This window comes from Cherax quadricarinatus, unplaced genomic scaffold (genome assembly GCF_038502225.1).
Source record: "Cherax quadricarinatus isolate ZL_2023a unplaced genomic scaffold, ASM3850222v1 Contig4, whole genome shotgun sequence".
Lineage (NCBI taxonomy): Eukaryota > Metazoa > Arthropoda > Malacostraca > Decapoda > Parastacidae > Cherax > Cherax quadricarinatus.
Genome location: NW_027195030.1, coordinates 1 through 12,550, shown reverse-complemented (window position 1 = coordinate 12,550; position 12,550 = coordinate 1).

The following is a 12,550-nucleotide window of genomic DNA, read 5'->3' as shown; positions in this document are numbered from 1 at the left end:
TTGGGCATCTGTAGATAAGGGTTGTCATCTTAGCATGGTGCTGAGATGATACCTGTTAGGTAACTCCAGAGGATAAGTATTGGCCCTGAGTCAATCTGCTGTTTATAATGATTTATTGAGTAGACTTTAGAAGGAACTTATATTTTTGGTTCTATGACTATTACCAGTTTATAAAATTGTTCTCTTGTATGTATGTACCTCTGCAGTGCCATAGAAGATTGTCAGGTCATTTTGATAGTCCAGTATTTCTATCACTTGTTTTCTCAAAGAAGGTGCCCTCATGCTGGTGATGGGATCTTGATCCCAGGAACTGGAGCTATCTACTCCTTCCTTGGATCAAACCTGATTGCTTTCCATTCACCATATTCCCTTTATGGGAATGTAATATATTGTATTATATACCATTATACTATTGATTTAATGATCATTTGTGCTGTTTGTCAGAAAGCATCCCAACTTCATTTCAGATTCCTCCTCCAGTGTCCTGACATATTTTGTCTAGTCTCTCTATGTATAATAATGCTGCCTCCAGAAGTGCACTTATCCTTAAATTTGAAGTAACAGTACATTTAATAAAATGAAGTGTATATGACAAAATATGAATAAGTATGGTATAGAAGGTCACCACCAGACTGGTACTGCAACTGAGAAGCAAACTGCAAAAACTGCATAAGGTTTAGCTACAGGCAAAAAAAAAAATAATAAATGGATAAATGTGATAGTGGATCAGTTGCTTGAAAAAATGCGAGCTCAGGGCTTCAGTAAAGCTAACCAGCTCTCACTAAATGGTAATAGAATTGATCCAGACACAGTTGGACCTGGTTTTCAAATTCCTGGAAGAACTAAGAAATAGATGCAATGATTAAAAATATGCCAGGCAATAGATAAGATGAAGGGCAGAGCTTACCATAAGAAGGTTTTAGCACTTCCTGTTTGAATAGGATGGTAATACAGAACCAAAAGGAATGTGAAAACTCTATACCTCCGATGTTAGAAAGCAATTCATATCTTTAAAATTGTCATTCACGTGGAAATATCTATAGGGGTCATGCAGCATCTGGGAAGAGAGAGGTAATCTTAAAAAGGCTTCAATTCCTTGAATCAAGCCTGAATGCCTTCCATTCACTGAGGCACTGTATGACCCATATGGGTTTAGTACTCCCCCATGAATATAATCATAGAGAGGGTAGGTTGCTCCAGTAGCCTTTCACCAGCATTGTCATTTTCAAAAATTGGTAGGTTAGAGACAGGTCATGCCAGCCAACAGAAGGAAGGTTAGAGAGGTGGGCTCAGTGCTGTGACGAGTACCTTCAAAGGGGATGCCTCAGTGCTTGTGAAGGGTTCCATCCAAGGGATTGCAGCTACTTTCTATGTTCATGGATTGTGTCCAATTGCCTCCCATTTTCCTGGTAATATGACCATACGAGTTTAGTGCCCACTTCCCCATGAATGTAATGATGTAATAAGTAATATATGACCCCTATGGGTTTAGTGTTTCCACCACAAATATAGTAGAGGCAAGGCCAAAGATTAGAGCTGAACATCCTGCAAGGATGTTCAATACTAATATTACTGCAACTGTTCTATGACATAGAGGTCAAAGAATCTGACCTGCCATCCCCTTTGGATTAAGCATTGATAGTCTCCCATTCCCGAGGTGATGTATGAACCCTGTGGATTTGGAATAGTTCCTTTGAATACAATAATACCCTTCAAGGGATGTTCCTTGATGCTAGTGATGAGCACTTAATCTGAATAATTGGACCTTACCTCCTCTTCTCTGGATCAACCCCTCAAGGGAGGTTCGTTGATGCTGGTGAGGGGCCCTGATCTAGGGAATTGGATCTGTGCTCCAGTTCTCTGAATTAATCCTGAAAACCTTCCGTCTTCCCCACAGGCGCTGTATAATCCTCCGGGTTTAGCACTTCCCCATGATTATAATAATTCTCTGGATCAAACCTCGATACTTTTCATATGCTGTATGATCCTTAAGGGTTTAGCATTTTGTTATGATTATAATTACTTTTCATAACTAAGAAGCTGTATAACTGTGGTGGGTTTGGTGCTTAGTTTTGATTATTATAATGATGTATAACATACAGGTTTAGACCTCCATTATAATATGTCGCCATTTTCCTGTTCTGTCGACTATATTGTCAGCCTGACACTCCCCTCGAGAGTGCCTTATTACTGGTGAGGGGCTCTTGATCCAAGGAATTGGACTTAAATCTCTCCTTCCATGGATCGAATCTGAATGCCTTCTATTCCCCAGGTGTTTATATGACCCATCCCCTCAAGGAAGGTTCCTTGATGTTGGTGAGGGGCTCTTGATTTAGGGAATTGGATTTGTGCTCCAGTTCCCCGAATTAAGCCTGAATGCCTTCCACACCCCCCCCCCCAGGCGCTGTATAATCCTCTGGGTTTAGCGCTTCCCCCTTGATTATAATAATAATTATATGACCCATACAGATTGAGCACTTCCCTGTGGATAAAAAGACAATCATGCTGGTGAGGAGTTCTTGATCCAATGAGACTGGCCTAGCCTCCTTTGGATCATCCCTTGTGGCTTTGTGCTTCTTTTTGATTATAATAATAATTTGGATCGAGCCTCATTGCCTCCCATTTCCCAGGTGCTGTATGAACCCCACGGGTTTAGCACTTCCCCTTGAATTTGAAAAAGTTGATTTTTAAAAGGCCTGTTGCATAGGCAAAACATTGCCTGTTTCCAATTACTGCAACTTTTGTTCTAAGGAAACCCCTCATGGAAGGTTCCTTTATGTTGGTGAGGGGCTCTTGATTTAGGAAATTGGATCTGTGCTCCTGTTCCCCGAATTAAGCCTGAATGCCTTCCACATCCCGCCCCCCCCAGGCGCTGTATAATCCTCCGGGTTTAGCGCTTCCCCCTTGATTATAATAATAATAATAATGTTCTAAGGAACTGGAGTTATCCTCCCCTTGCATCGAACCTGAATGCCTCCCTTTTTCCCAGATGCTATATCACCCTTGTTTTGATTATAATAATAATAATATATCACCCTTGGCAGCGCTGTATAGCCCTTGTGGCTTAGCGCTTCTTTTTGATAATAATAATATCACCCTTGTGGGTTTAGCGTTTTCCCCTTGATTATAAAAAAATAGGTAATTTACATGTCACTATAACTGTACTTACGTATACCTGTGTATCATTTACTATAGAAAAAGATGATAAAAACACAAGAAATACATATAGACATAGGTAGCAGAGAATATTTTGCGAAAATTCCTGTTTAGCGCTTAGTTTTGACAATAATGATATGAAAATAACTATTTCCTTAGTGACTAATAAACACTCGAGGATTCTGAAGAGCCTCAAGATTCATGTAATTGTGGCTTGTGAAGGACAAAACGCTGTATAGCCCTTGTGGTTTAGCGCTTCTTTTTGATTATAATAATGGACAAAACTTTCTTCCAAGTAGCTCAAGCTGAACATATATACTGGCTTCCAGCTAACGTTTTCATTCCATAAACACTTCGCCAATATGTATGTGTGTGTGTGTTTTTTTTTTTTAGCTTGGCAGCAATGTCAGGGGATCAGAAGCGCTTCAAGTTTCAGAAGATGTGCTCCCTCAGGAAAGGTTCCTTGCTTTTGGCGAGAGGATTTTTGATCCAGGGAATTGGATTTGTCCTTCCCTTCAGTGGAGCAAACATAATTGCCTTCCCTTCCTCCAGGTATACTATAACCCCTGTGTTTAGCGCAATCCCCAAAATCTATAACAAATTGAAAGATGTGAGGTTCACAAACGAAGCTTCAAAGAATGGTTCACAACCTGTGAACCGCTTCATCCATCTGGGTTCAGGCGTCTGGTTGACGCAGTGTGGTGGACGTGGCCGCCCAACACTTCATTAAAATACATAATAACCAGACGATCTTGCTCAAGTATCTTTGTTTTGTGATGGCAGATAATAAACGTCGTGACCTTAACGTCAGAAAATTAACCAGCAGAGTGATCTATCATCTCCAAGGTGACTTCTGTTTTGGTGAGTAGAATTTACCACATGTGACTACACAGAAAATTAAGCCCCTCAAGGGAGGTTCCTTGACGCTGTTGAGGGGCTCTTGATCTAGGGAATTGGATCTGTGCTCCAGTTCCCTGAATTGAGTCTGAATACCTTCCATCTCCCCACAGGCGGGAGAAAATTAAGAACGTTAAGAGGGGCATGAACGTGTTCTCCCTCTCCTTGCCTGTAATGCTGTATTTATTTAGCGTTACTTATGATTATAATAATTCTGACCTGTAAGATGTTTAGTCTTGACGTTGAGTCTTCACTAATGTTTGTGATGATTATGTTAATACCTACATGTGACGTAGTCTCTGGCAGCTCAAGCTGACTAGGCTTCTCAGGTGACCGTCTGGTTAACTAGGCTGTAGTTAAATGGAATTTCTTCGAGGAGGTTCCTAGATACCGGTAAGGGGCTTTTGATCCAAGGAACTGTACTGGATTTACCCTACCCTTTAGTCGAACCTCATCGTTTCCCATTTCCCCAAGCTGCTATATATCCTGTGGGTTTAGCGCTTCCGTTAAATATAATCGCCCTCCTCACTACTACTTCTGTTATTACTACTACTAACAATTACTAATAAACTACTACTAGCAAGCTGCTACTACTACTGATATAGTAACTACTACTACTGATATACTAACTACTACTACTACTGATATACTAACTACTACTACTACTGATATACTAACTACTACTACTACTGATATACTAACTACTACTACTACTGATATACTAACTACTGCTACTACTACTGATACACTAACTACTACTACTGATATACTATCTACTACTGCTACTGATATACTAACTACTGCTACTACTACTGATATACTAACTACTGCTACTACTACTGATATACTTACTACTGCTACTACTACTGATATACTAACTACTACTACTACTACTGATATACTAACTACTGCTACTACTACTGATATACTAACTACTGCTACTACTACTGATATACTAACTACTGCTACTACTACTGATACACTAACTACTACTACTGATATACTAACTACTACTACTACAGATATACTAACTACTACTACTACTGATATACTAACTACTACTACTACTACTGATATACTAACTACTACTACTATTACTACTGATATACTAACTACTACTGCTACTACTGATATACTAACTACTACTGCTACTACTGATATACTAACTACTACTACTACTGATATACTAACTACTACTGCTACTACTGATGTACTAACTACTACTACTACTGATATACTACTACTGCTACTGATATACTACTACTACTACTGACATACTAGCTACTGCAACTACTAACTAGTACTACTACTAACAACAACTACTTCTATTAACAAAATACTTCTAACAACACCTACCACTACTACTGACAACTATTACTACTAATGACTATTAACAACAGCTACTGTTACTGATAACTACTGCTAATAATAATAACTACAAACAACTATTACTACTACAAACAACTGCTACTACTACCAAAAACTATTACTCCCAACACCTACTAGTGCTAACAGTTACTACTGATAACAGCTGCAACTACTACCCTCAAGGGAGGTTCCTTGACGCTGGTGAGGGGCTCTTGTTCTGGGGAATTGGATCTGTGCTCCAGTTTCCTGAATTAAACCTGAAGACCTTCCCCCCCACAGACGCTGTATAATCCTACGGGTTTAGCGTAACAAAGTCCCAGGCAAGTCTCGATTAGTGCGAATAATGATCCCCGTATCCCTCATGGAAGGTTCCTTGATGTTGGTGAGGGGCTCTTGATTTAGGGAATTGGAACTGTGGTCCAGTTCCCTGAATTAAGCCTGAATGCCTTCCACATCCCCCCCCCGGGCGCTGTATAATCCTACGGGTTTAGCGCTTCCCCTTTGATTATAATAATAATAATAATGATTCCCGTGAAGTGGTCACATTATTCGAATTCGCATTATTCGAAGTTAAAATTTTATGCAAAATATAGTAATTGGTTCCAGCCTAATGGAAATATGCAATGAAAAATTTTAAACAGATTTTATTAAGATAATATAACAGCGAAGAATAAGAAAAAAAGTATTTCTGATAAAAGTTTATTACAAAGTAATAGAGTAATTATAAAGGCAAAATTAAAAGAAATACGTAAAATTATTGATTATTGTACCTGACGATGTGACGAAAGCATCATTGTTGTCGTTTAAAATATTTTAGCAACGTAGGCTGCTGAACAGTCTTCTCTTCGTTTCAGTCCTCGTATAGACGCTGGTAGGTACACTATCCACATCTCGGCGAATTTGCATGCTTCCATCGACGTTAGTGTCAGCATCCATAGTCTTTCTTCACGAGTTTTACAACTTCAAAGATGTCTCCAAATACTTTGAGAGGAAGCTCCTTCATTTGCACATTATCTGCTGCTTGGGAATCATTATCTGCCTGAAAAACTAAAGCATATCACTGGCTTTCTTTGTGTTTAAAAATATTTTATTACATGCAAATCACATGTTGTATACTATGCAAATAAAAATTTGAATTTGAATTCTTCATACTCTCAGTGATGATCTAAAAGATCATCACTCGGTTCTTCCGTGATAATTGAACATTTCCCAGACATCGTCATTTTCCAGGCGAGGCCTAGTCATGAACTAGGCCTCGGGGGCGTTGACCCCCCGAAATACCCTCCAGGTATCAAAACCAAGCTATCTGCCAGTGTTTGCTATTTCTTCAATGACAGACTGCTTTTGAGAGAAAGAAAACATTCAAAGTTGTTTACACAATGTGGCTGAATGTACTTCCACACAGCACAATCATACTTGTTATTTATTGCCAAACATGGTGAATATTTTCTGTTGCATCTTTCATGTTATAATTTTTTTCAATAAGTTATTTAAAGAAATTTCATCGTCGCCTATACTTTTCGTAATTCCAGTTTAAAAGTTTTATTTTTTTTTTAGCAGGCCCTAAATGTTGCAGTGGTTCCTTGGTCCATGGGCTGCAAAAAAAAAAAAAAATGATGTTTGTCATTTTTGCACATGATACGAAGAGTCTTGGGGAAAAAATACAAGCATTAATTGAATTTTGGCTCGCATTAAATGCGACCTGATATAATTTAATAATTCGCACTAAATCGCATTTCGTATTATTCGAACTCGCCTTAATCGTGATCTAGCTGTATATACATTTATCTTTTCAACATTACAGAACATAATATAAATAAATATTGTTTATTAATTCTGTATTACTGAATTTCTGCGACGATTGGCAGTTAATCTCATGGTAATACTGTCTTGTACCTCTTTTTTTATCGCTCTTGCCCCTCTCTCTTTCTCTCTTCCCTCATTTGTTCCTCACTCCTTTTTATATTTTACCTTGTTTGTTTCGTCGCAGTTAACTACTTTAATTTTCATCGGATTCTTTTTTTTTAACTTTAATATCCATAAAGTTGAGCTGTAATTGGTGATTATGAGTGGGTGAAGGTGGTGGTTAGTGATAGCGGGGGTGATGCAGGTGGCTAGTGATAGCTGGGGTGATGCAGGTGGTGGTTGGTGATAGCGGGGGTGATGCAGGTGGTGGTTGGTGATAGCGGGGGTGATGCAGGTGGTGGTTGGTGATAGCGGGGGTGATGCAGGTGGTGGTTAGTGATAGCGGGGGTGATGCAGGTGGTGGTTGGTGATAGCGGGGGTGATGCAGGTGGTGGTTAAGATAAGATTTCGTTCGGATTTTTAACCCCGGAGGGTTAGCCACCCAGGATAACCCAAGAAAGTCAGTGCGTCATCGAGGACTGTCTAACTTATTTCCATTGGGGTATTTAATCTTGTCCCCCAGGATGCGACCCACACCAGTCGACTAACACCCAGGTACCTATTTGCTGCTAGGTGAACAGGACAACAGGTGTAAGGAAACGTGTCGAATGTTTCCACCCGCCGGGAATCGAACCCGGGCCCTCCGTGTGTGAAGCGGGAGCTTTAGCCACCAGGCGGGGGTGATGCAGGTGGTGGTTAGTGATAGCGGGGGTGATGCAGGTGGCTAGTGATAGCGGGGGTGATGCAGGTGGTGGTTGGTGATAGCGGGGGTGATGCAGGTGGTGGTTGGTGATAGCGGGGGTGATGCAGGTGGTGGTTAGTGATAGCGGGGGTGATGCAGGTGGTGGTTGGTGATAGTGGGGGTGATGCAAGTGGTGGTTAGTGATAGCGGGGGTGATGCAGGTGGTGGTTAGTGATAGCGGGGGTGATGCAGGTGGTGGTTAGTGATAGCGGGGGTGATGCAGGTGGTGGTTGGTGATAGCGGGGGTGATGCAGGTGGTGGTTGGTGATAGCGGGGGTGATGCAGGTGGTGGTTGGTGATAGCGGGGGTGATGCAGGTGGTGGTTAGTGATAGCGGGGATGATGCAGGTGGTGGTTAGTGATAGCGGGGGTGATGCAGGTGGTGGTTAGTGATAGCGGGGGTGATGCAGGTGGTTAGTGATAGCGGGGGTGATGCAGGTGGTGGTTAGTGATAGCGGGGGTGATGCAGGTGGTGGTTGGTGATAGCGGGGTTGATGCAGGTGGTGGTTGGTGATAGCGGGGGTGATGCAGGTGGTGGTTAGTGGTAGCGGGGGTGATGCAGGTGGTGGTTGGTGATAGCGGGGGTGATGCAGGTGGTTAGTGATAGCGGGGGTGATGCAGGTGGTGGTTGGTGATAGCGGGGGTGATGCAGGTGGTGGCTAGTGATAGCGGGGGTGATGCAGGTGGTGGTTGGTGATAGCGGGGGTGATGCAGGTAGTGGTTAGTGATAGCGGGGGTGATGCAGGTGGTGATTAGTGATAGCGGGGGTGATGCAGGTGGTGGTTGGTGATAGCGGGAGTGATGCAGGTGGTGGTTAGTGGTAGCGGGGGTGATGCAGGTGGTGGTTGGTGATAGCGGGGGTGATGCAGGTGGTTAGTGATAGCGGGGGTGATGCAGGTGGTGGTTAGTGATAGCGGGGGTGATGCAGGTGGTTAGTGATAGCGGGGGTGATGCAGGTGGTGGTTAGTGATAGCGGGGGTGATGCAGGTGGTGGTTGGTGATAGCGGGAGTGATGCAGGTGGTGGTTAGTGGTAGCGGGGGTGATGCAGGTGGTGGTTGGTGATAGCGGGGGTGATGCAGGTGGTTAGTGATAGCGGGGGTGATGCAAGTGGTGGTTGGTGATAGCGGGGGTGATGCAGGTGGTGGTTAGTAGTAGCGGGGGTGATGCAGGTGGTGGTTGGTGATAGCGGGGGTGATGCAGGTGGCTAGTGATAGCGGGGGTGATGCAGGTGGTGGTTGGTGATAGCGGGAGTGATGCAAGTGGTGGTTGGTGATAGCGGGGCTGATGCAGGTGCTGGTTGGTGATAGTGGGGGTGATGCAGGTGGTGGTTAGTGATAGCGGGGGTGATGCAGGTGGTGGTTAGTGATAGCGGGGGTGATGCAGGTGGTTAGTGATAGCGGGGGTGATGCAAGTGGTGGTTGGTGATAGCAGGGGTGATGCAGGTGGTGGTTGGTGATAGCGGGGGTGATGCAGGTGGTAGTTAGTGATAGCGGGGGTGATGCAGGTGGTGGTTAGTGATAGCGGGGCTGATGCAGGTGGTGGTTGGTGATAGCGGGGGTGATGCAGGTGGTTAGTGATAGCGGGGGTGATGCAGGTGGTGGTTAGTGATAGCGGGGGTGCGGGCCCTCTGCCTTTCAGCTTCTACATTGTCAACACTATGTGGGTGCATACACAGTGGTGACCAGTAAACCTAGTGTTAGTCATACTGGCACCCTGGTTGAACAGGCAATCAAGAGAAGTCGCCTCTGCCAAGGCTTTGAAGGTACAAAAACTCCTGCAATCGATCACACGTACTCCAGTCACGGGAATGTGTGCCTTGTGTGTGTATATATATATGCTGTCAGTTGTTAATATTGAAACGCAAATTTGAAAATGTATTTCCATGTACATATATTAATGTGTGCGTATGTATTTTCGCCAATATTTACTCCCAACATGTTAGCGTGTATTGTATGCATCCTGTATGCCTGTCAACATACGTGTACTGTTTATGCATTTGTGTATATCTGTGTGTGACACAATTCCATTATTTAGAGAATTACATTACATTGATCAGCGTGTTATAGTAAATACGTAGCAGTATGTATAGGTCTCAGTAGTAGTAACCAGTTACCAGTAACCAGTGTACCAGTAGTTGACTCACTACCAACCGTCTCTGCCTGAGTCACTCTCAGTAGTAGTAACCAGTTACCAGTAACCAGTGTACCAGTAGTTGACTGGTAACTGGTTACTACTACTGAGATAGGTACTTATTTATGCAAGGTAAACAGAAGCAGCAGATTTAACGAGGCTAACCCATACGTCGAGGATCTAACCCAGGACTTTTCATTGACCTTCCAGTGAGCTACAAGTCACCAGGTAAGGATGTAAGGTGATCAAACTCATCCAGAGGTATTTTTTTGGTTACTTGTTAATGGTTACCTCCGTCAGGAAGGTTCTCATCCCGCGCCAGCATGCCCGAGTATAATTACACTGCAGTGGTTTACAGCTGAAGCTGGGAGGCATAATGACACTGCTGTTTCATTAGTCTATGCTAAAGTGGCTATGCGTGTTGTGTATTATATATTTTATTGTAATTGATTTTGCTAATTAATTTTGTCCCTTAAGGGGGGGGTATGACTTTGTTGATGAAGGGTTCACGGTCCGAGGAATTGAAGTTACTGTATCTTACTCTCTCCACAAGGGTGAGGGGCTCTTGATCCAAATAACTGGGCTTATCTTCCCCTTCCTTGAATCGAACCTGAATGTTTCCCATTCCTCAGGCACTGTATGGCCCCTACCGGTTTAGCATTTACCCCTTGATTAAATTAAATATATTCTCTCCTCGATTTAAACCGCTATCATGAACCCCCAGTTAGCATGAGTATAGCTTTAGTATATATCTACTAATAAATATATGTAGTTAGATGTAGTACCTGCTATGGTTTCCAATATTTTTCTCACCCTCTCTCCTCCTTTTCCTCTATCTACAGTGAGATATATCACCTAAATTCTTGTTTTCCCTCTCCCCTCTCTTTTGTTTCGTGTACATTTTCTCTTGTTCCCGCTCTGGGATGATGGAAATATCTTTAAAAATTCCATTTCTCCTGTCTTTGGAGGAGGCTATCCAGAGAGATGTCAATTTCTCAAATAATAGTAACTCCATCTCTGCTGGAAGGAAACGTGTAAAGATGTCGTACCTGATGACCCTTTGATGGAATACTTGACGACATCCTTATTGTGCTGCTGACATCTCCCACCTCAGGCTGACAGATTTCGATACTTTGAGCTCCATTCTGTGAGATAGGATATGACATGGAAACATAACTTTAGTTACCACTGTGTAACTATCCTATAGAATAATGTAGCAGTACACTGCTGATGTATCTAATTTTGCTAAATTAAAAAATTACCGATGTTGGGTCACCTACCTCTCGCGTTGTTTTAACGATCTGAGTTCACGACAAAAAAAAATCTAACGAATCCGTTTTTCATCCTCAGTACATGCACTGTAAGACCCCCTACGGATTTATCGGTTTCCCATGAGAACAAAATGACAGGGAGATTTTTTTTCCCTTTCATCAACATTGGCTGCTACAGTGTACCTTGTCATCTGGGACGAATTATGATTACTTTAACCCTGGGGATTAATAACCCAGCAGGACACAAGAAAGCCAGTGCGGTTTATTGTTGATAAGGATCTGTCCTGTTTCCTGACAAACCTAATACCGTATCTACCATTAAGCTTGACGTAAGGAAAACTTAGAACACTGCTGCTTCCTGCCGGAGTGTACGAGACGACTTTCTATATAATATGGTCGTGCTGCTGACTGCGCATCACATCTTGTCTGTTCATCCACGATTTCGATCTTCATGTTTTGCCAGAATATCTGTAGAGATCTCGAGGAAAGTTCCGAGGATTTTCGGCATTAACAATTAATGGGTTTTAAAAGCGGTTTTTTGTTTAACTCAGCGCTTTATGACCCTAGTAGATTTAGCGCATATTTTTTATTGTAATAATAATATTTAACTCGTTTGTATTTTTTGTGCATATGTATTTTGACTTAATAACACGATTGCAAACAAGTCATGTAATTAATGTGTATTTTATCTGTGTAAGTGTATTTTGTGTGTGTGAATTTTGTGCATGTGTATTTTTTTATTTTTTGCTGTAATTTTGGCTTGCGAGTGTTTGTGTGTATGGTTTTATATAATTGTTATTCAAAAGTCCTTAACACATCAAACAACATCCATCCTGGACTGATGTAATCTATAAAATGAATCAGCGTCAGATGCTCCGCTGAGGGTTCCGTTACCTTGTGAGGTAAATTTTATTAAGTTAGGCTTTACGTGATGCTTATAGTAAATCTTGAAAAGTTAACCGTATAATGCACATAACATCAAGTGTCGTAAATATGAAACTTATTTTCTCTTTTGAGTAACTTTTTTTTTTTTAATCACTGGCCTCATGTAATGTGGAACTAAGAATTAATATATTACAGT